Raw genomic sequence first — 8306 nt, 5'->3', positions numbered from 1 at the left:
TATTTTAAATGCGACATAGCAATATACAGGACATTAATATATACAGAAAGGTTTTGTTTTTTTTTTTCAAAAATAATTGGTAAACCTAATTAACATTCTTGTAATACCTAAATGTGGTCCTAAATTCCTAAAGTCCTAAATGCGAGGTACAATAAATGTCCTATGCAATTAAAATGACACGATTACAATAAAAATTAAAAAGGAAGGAAGGTGCTTTTTTCCGATTTCTTTCCTTTAAATCCATATGTTAATCTTACTTCATGTACTATATTTTACTGTAATCGTGATATTTCTAGATACAAATAAACAGCTCTGACCTTAAGAAAAAATCTGCGTTGTTTGTTTAACGGTACAAATGTTTGTAAATAAGCGATGTAAAATAGAAACTGAGCTGAACTAACCTGTTGCAAATCAAGAATTATTCACAACCGCTATTGTTTTTTCTGCCTGTCTTCATTAGAATGAGTATAGTTCACACAAAAAACGGAGATTCATCTTAAGATTTGCCTTTTTATAATCTGGAAAATCATAACAGTGAGACAGTCAATACCCATTGACCTAGAAATAAATATATATAATCAGTAAACATGTCATTTTGAGAACCTAATTATATAAACAGTACATCTTTTACGACATTGGTAGCTGTTGTACATGGAACGTAAGATCTAGCATAATGATATATGATAACAAGTAGTAAAAATTACTTTCAATCTTAAAAGTTTGTCAATAGAAAAGCTGCTCTAAGGTGGATGTAAATGTTTCAAAATTTCAGGTTTCTCAAATCACACTGGCTACCACTATACAATGACATCTTTCAGTTTTATATTTAAGGAACGAAGGCAATTGTAAGAAAGTGCAAATATTGTGTACAATTTTAATACCAATTCGTCTGGTTTAAAAAATGATAATGGTCATACTTTGTTGTCAACGAATAAAGGTCAAATAAATACGATATGTATAAATTTATTTGATGAAAGCTGTAGATACATTTGATACATGTTGTGACATAAATAAATACTAACTACCGTAAGAAATACTTGAATTATACATAAATGATATTATGTTCCTTGGAGACTCTTCAAAAACATCGATTATCGATACAGTTAAACATGACAACATTTCCAATTATTCACATATTGGCACCATGAGTTTATGTTAACGTTTAAGAAACAACATTGTGCACATTACTTTCGTCCTCCAAATAGAGCCATATTGAGTTCATGAGATGAACGTAATGGAAGAAGAAAAAAACAAGTATGACTCCTCTCTTTCCTTTCTAACAATTTGTGTGTATGCATAGTCGTAATTAAATGCGATTGTATGAATCTCCATTCAGACACATGGGTTGCCTTATTGCAAATATGCGGGAGGACGTGGTAAGATATTTTTAGATCCATTACCTTTACTCGGATATCTTTACTCGGACGACTTAGTATATATTCTAACATGTCGATATTATCGAAAGAAACATGAGAGTAGAAGCTAAACTAAACAATATCACATCAAGTTATCTTATTTGTGCAAGAAACAATTCTACAATGGCAGTGCTTCCTAATTAGTAGGGCAGGAACGGAAATTTACATTTAATAATAGATAAGCCATGAATTATTATTAAATGTACTTTTAAGTAATAAATGTTGAAGGTGGCACTAAAAGGTTTTTATACCTCAAGAATCAGAAAGACACCTTCAATGTGACACGTTTGTGCCATTCCATGATAAACGGCGTAAGGGGATTAGATAAGGGGATTAGAGGTTATGAAGCCTGCATACCACATATAAGCCGTTAAAAGACAAATTTGGAAACCAGACCACATATCCTAAAGGTGATTTAACAGTACTCAAGTGAGGAATACAGGAACCACCCAACTAGAAAAAAGTAGAATAGAAAGACTAAATAATACCACAAGCACAACAATAATGTCGAGCAGAATGATCTTATAGGATCGAAAATAAAACATACCTGAATGTACGGGCGACTTTTGACGGCCTCCACACGGCACAAACAACGCTGATGTGACGGAAAGAAATAAAAAGAAATAAGTATCCCTAAATAACGCACAAACGCCAAAATTGAAAATGTTGCAGACTTGGTTTGATTGAGCCTGTTACATATACCCGTAAGATGTTGTAAGATGATCATATATGAATAAGCTAAATAAGGTAATCGGGCTTAATGTCACAGAGACAGTATGATTAATACATTTTAACAACAATGTTAATGTTATTCGTGTCTAATGCGTTTAACTTTAATGGTAATAATTTGGTATATCACTTGCAGTTTATCAATATTTACCTCAGTTAATCTTTTCATAGACTGTGCTTGAAATTTTAAAACTGAAGAAAGGTCCGTTAATCGTTTTTGGATTATAGCTTATGACCGAACAATGACACTCATAAATACAAATACACCTTTAACTTATACAAAATTCCATGTTGATTTCTATTGATTTAAACAATTTCTTAAACATGTTACATTTGATATGCTAAACAAATATATAAAGGAACTAAAAAGGCAAAGACTATACAAACACTAATCTGTTCCCTTAATCAATCAATTGTTATTATGGAAAATGTTATTTCATAAAAGGTAGTTAAAGTTACCAATCAATTTGTATGCAACGTTAGAGATTCAATGAGCAATTCATAGGGTCCCGTCTTTTCCTTAATCGCACAAAATTCTGTCAAATGCAATTCAATCTGCCTTTTGATTGACAATACAAAACAACCATTGAAACATTACATACAACGTAACGTGTCAAGCTGAGAAACAATGACATGTTATTCATCACGGTTTGACACTAATACGTAATCAAATCGTCTATAAATCGCGATTGATCACTTGTGTATATAAATAATTTTCATTACCGAAATGATATCTTAACTAACATGCTTTCTTTATTAAAATTCTAAAAAGCCCACATTGCTATCTGGAATTTCAAAAACTACAAAATATTACTGAAATTTACTTACACAACTATTATAATGATTTAATAATAATATCATATATAATAATAAAGTTAAATTGAACATTTTTGAAACTATTGTCCCGCAATTAGATATTTCAAGACGTTCTTTAAAATTCCATAAGAAAATAGCGTCCTCGATCGGTCTTTTAACTATTTCTTTCAAAATCAAGATTTTGGTTTAAATAAATGGAAAATGTGCTTGTTTCATTCATCCATATCCTACAACTAAAATTGTTAAAAGCAACAATTGTTAAAAATGTGATGAAATAAAAATGGTATGCAACTTTCGAGTGATTAAATGACTTTTATTTACGAGAACAGAGATTTTCATTTGGCGTTACTGCGCGGAATTATAACATGGTGGCATATCATAAATGTTTATTGCTTTCTACTTTTTATGCACTAAATTTAAGATTAAAATGATACCACAAAAATTTCTAAATGATCTTAAAGAAAATAAATAACCACGCTAAGACAATCTTAATCTGGATTTTCGTTATTAAATTGTGTAAGTTTCGAATATTTCTGTCGAATGATTGTTTAAATGATAGCAAAGGGAATGAAGCAATATTAAAAAATTGTAGATCTGAACAATATTTCATGATTCAACGTTATAACACAAAGATTGTGTACAATTGTTTAGAAAAACAGAACATGTAACATTTACTATAATTCGTTCTTACCTACCGTCATGAAAAACATATTAACTTATTTAATTATCAATCAACTAATAACAGTTAACATTGATGCCAATTCGTATCTCTGTCAAACCCAACATCATATACATGGCTATAACGTCCACAAACAGATCAAGTCAACGCTAATAAACCAGTTGAAACAGGAGTGGTCCTCAAAATTAAAAACGTCTAATAAATATCGCATGTACAGCTGTAACAAAGATTCTGTTAACCTTGAAAAATTACTTGTACCCGTACAAAGTTTATAAGATTGTCCTTAGTATATTTTTGCGCGGGTAACCATAGGTTTCCTGTCATTATCCCACATGAACAGCGCAAGTGCCGGTTATGCCATTTTAAAATATTGAATATTATATTTTGAAAATATAAAATAGCACTGTATATGATTTTGCCATTTGACATTATATCCATGGAACCACAAGTCCAGCATAAAATTTTAGGATACAAAGATAGTCTTCGTTATATTCATGAATCGGTCTCAATTACCCATTTTTCAATGGACCAAATTCCGCGCTACTTCGGCATTTTTGTTATATATTTATTGTTATGTACAAAATGTTGTACGCGGTAGTTCTAATAAAAGAAATAGTTCACAAGTATTATTCATGTTTTCACAATAGTAAGCTTGCATTGAAGCTCTTGACCCGGACACAATTAATCAAAAACTAATGCATTACACGTTCCTTTCTAATTTTTTTTCCCTGTAAGAAAAATATATAGATAAATATGGAGAGACATGAATGAACTCTTTGAAAATTCTTTTTGTTGATTCGTAGAAAGTGGAAAGGACTGAATGTTTCTGATTAAAATGTTTAGAATGTTTGTTTCCCTACCATCACACAAATGTGACAAAATATTATTTCTATATAAAATCTACTGCAGTGTCGTCATTACGCTTCTTGCCCTTTTAGATATTGTTTTAAATGCTGGGGTAAAAATATTGCTAATTTCGTGTGCATGTAATTACTAACAACGTAAAATAAATGTTGCATAATAATATTTCTTCATGAGATTAAATCATTGAACGGATTTCAATAATGAGTTTTTTTTTTGTCATTTATTTTTCATTTTGAACTATTAGATTCAAAAAGTTAAAGTTCGTTTGTCATCCTTCTTAAACAAAACATTTATGCAGAAATAAATAGAGGATATCCAAGTATATTGTGGTTATATAATTTCATTTAAGGTGTGTTCCGATGAGATTGAGAAAATACACGGTTAGAGGAAAGTAACGTATCTGCAAAAATGAAGACCAATTATAAATACAAAAAATAACATTTTATATAAAATGATGTATTTTGCTATTTAAGTACTTAATTATCAGTTATTAAACAAATTACATATTATGTTATAAAACTATAAAACACTTTTTTGACTTAAAACCAAATCCAGAATCAAACAGTACGACATTCATCGTCATTAAAAAGCACTGAATTAACGATAATTGGAATTGTGCATAACATGCAACTGTCTTTTGATATGCTGCCGAACCCCAGCCACCTCCCGCCAGCCAATCCATTCTGTCAATATTACTCTCAAAAGACAGTAGCATGTCTTTACATAGAAGATTTGATCACTCATCTCATAAAATAACACTAAAAATAATTAGATAAACTTTTACATGAAGCATTTTGTAAAAAGTAGACAGAGGCATGTTGTTCTTAGAAATATAAATCGGGAAACCCATGAGTCAACTTGTTTACAGCGGCCATTAATTCCGCTCAATTTCATTTCGTTTGCTCACAGACTCAACAGAATATAATAAAAGTAGATCCTTACCTTGAAACAAAATGTCAAATGCAAAGTTCACAATTTCCTACCACCTACTTTCAGTTTCAATCACTTACCTCAAGCTTCGTCAGTTTGACATCTTATTTCCTGAATTAAACAACTTCCTAAGTAATTTAACAGTCATCTAGCGAAACGTTGACGAGTAAGGTACTTTTAAAATTTACAAAGTAAGTTGAGCATATAACATATGTGCTGTCTTTACAGTATAAGGTATACATCTATCATGTTATTTGCAAAAATTATAATGACGTCACTTCAGAAGTGCTCCTATTCGTAATCAAACTAATTCGCCACTTTTCGTTTGGAACAATCACCTAGTTATGAAATAAACATGAAGAAATTAAAGGCCTAAATGCTACAATAATAAAATATCAGAATAAATAAGCAAGTGAAAATAAGGCTTTTTGTTTCTTTCATATATAATCATTCTTGGGCGGTAATGGCCTTTAAAATAATAAATGTGTTTGCCTTAAGAGATTTATTTTAAGAAAATAAATAGTGAATGAGTCAGCCAATTGCGGTAAAAGTAACTATAAATAACTCATCGCTATGGAAACAAGGTGATGACGTCACGATAAAGTACAAATATAACTGAAATATATGAGGCCAATAAGCACGATGAAAACGCGACGGTCGTTGTGATGTAGTAGTTAGCATACTGGCCATTTGTGCAATACTATCGCCGAAAATGTGTTATACATAAAAAGCAGCGTGTGGGTTCCAAGAAAAGAGCCCCCTTAAAAAAATGGCAGAGCAAAATAGATTTGCTTTTAGAGATGTGATCAGAGATTTTGAAACCTGTTATCACATACAGCTGCCAAATTGTAAATACAAAAAGCTGACAGTATATACAACGTGTGATTGATGTATGCCTTTATAAGATGAATTTATTTCTAATACAATCTATATAAACTACTGTCACAAAGTGAAAGTACGTTTGTAAAATATTGCATTATATTTTCACGCCGAACCTCATTTTTACTCTATATTCATTGCTGTGAGATTGCATCATCTTTTGTTCAATTAAGAGTTTTCGGGTGAAATTATTATTTAGAGTATTTTTATGGTTTGCATAAATTTCCTTGTCTCAATTTAAACATTTTGCCGTTTATTTCACAAAAATCCTTTCAGTAATAAGAAAGTTACATTTTTGTTTTATGAACCAGATATATGTATTATGTCTGTATTTGAAGGACGGGCCTTTATTTTACATTACTATTTTTCCCGCCGTCCCAGCTTTATTTCGTGCAAATCGATTTTTCATGTTTAGCACGATCTGTTTTCCCGCTCAGTACTCAGTAGTTTGCTATATAATGACTAAATTTTAAGTGACATATGGCAATGCACTGGACGTTATACAGGTCACTATGACGGTGACAGACAAATTATTTTTGTCATAAAATTACAGCTTGTACAAGCTTCTTATTTGAGGACACACCCGAAGATGACACGGGCCCTCCACACGTATGTCCATGGCTAAAGGGTGACGCATGCCCTTGTTCAGGATCCTATCAACTGTGCCAACACTGTAGGAAGTACAGTTACGCTTGATAAGATTTTATACAAGACGCCCGCCATTGTGACGAATTTTGTTTAACAACGCCACCACTTTATTGATACATCATGACAGAAACTTTACGGGAGAAATAGACTGAGATACGTTGATAGTGTTTGTTTGTGCAGTGACTTATCATCGTAGTTTATCATATACAATCATTTTTCATTTATTAATATTCATTTCTGTAAATAAATTTGTATATATTTTTCTGTTCTGAGTTGTTGGTTGTTTTAGATAGCAATTGTGGTCGGCCTGGTATCCCAGCGTAGTCCCTATTGTGACATTTGGTGACCTCGACGTGATTGGATACCGGTTGGCTATAGTTGTTATCTGAAACAAACCACACTCATTTTACTGCAGCTAGGTTATATAGCTAACACTAGAAACTTTGGTTTTATTTTAAGTAAAAAGTTTTATTTACAATTAAAAGTTAAATTTAGTTTACTTAAAGGTAGTTAAATTTTGTATCACTTTTAATTATTTTCTTTTTTTTATATTTCGTGTGATTATAATTTCTTAACATTTTCAGATTGATACCGTGACAAATGAAACGGACTTGTGTGTGTGACAGCTATCCAGCTGAGAGGTTATAACAGCCACACAGACCCGACAGTGGACGTTTGGACGTTTAGGGTGAGTTCGTTCCATTTTCCTCCTTTTAGGTGTCACTTTATGATGAGACCACCAGTTTTGTAATCTGAAAGTGACCTTTCGGTAAAACACCGGAAGTACACATATACACATATACACTCTGCAATTTTAGGTACTACCCGCCTTGTGTACTTTTTCTAGATAAAGAAACTGTGTCTGTTATCTAGGTGAACATTTAATTTATTGTGTCATTTACAATTTTACTTTGTGTTTACTTTGTGTCTGTAGTATATTGAAACTGGCCATATACCTTTTATATTTTTGCACTCTGGGGTAAGTGCTACGCGACATTGAGTTTTGGGTCGTAGTTTGGACTTTGAAGTTTAAAGTATTTTGAACAGTTTTAATTATAGCCTACTGTCTACTGTACACTTAAGATTATTATTATACAACCTTAGTGAGATACTTAGATGTGTTTGAAACTTAGTGTTTGTAGTGGTGAGGTATAGTGTTTAGAATATATGATACATTGTTTATTTTAGTACTGTGTACAGTGAAGGTACATTTTGATTATAGCGCTAGAGTGATAAATGCGTTTAATTATATGGTGTTACACTGAGGTGAAGTGTTATAGTGCACCGAGATTGCACTTAGTGAATATAGCGTTTTGTGTTTAAGGGTTGTAGTGTTACCCTTTAAT

This window comes from Ruditapes philippinarum, unplaced genomic scaffold, assembly GCF_026571515.1.
Source record: "Ruditapes philippinarum isolate M1 unplaced genomic scaffold, ASM2657151v2 ctg5912_1_1_1_1, whole genome shotgun sequence".
Lineage (NCBI taxonomy): Eukaryota > Metazoa > Mollusca > Bivalvia > Venerida > Veneridae > Ruditapes > Ruditapes philippinarum.
This window is presented reverse-complemented; position numbering follows the sequence as displayed.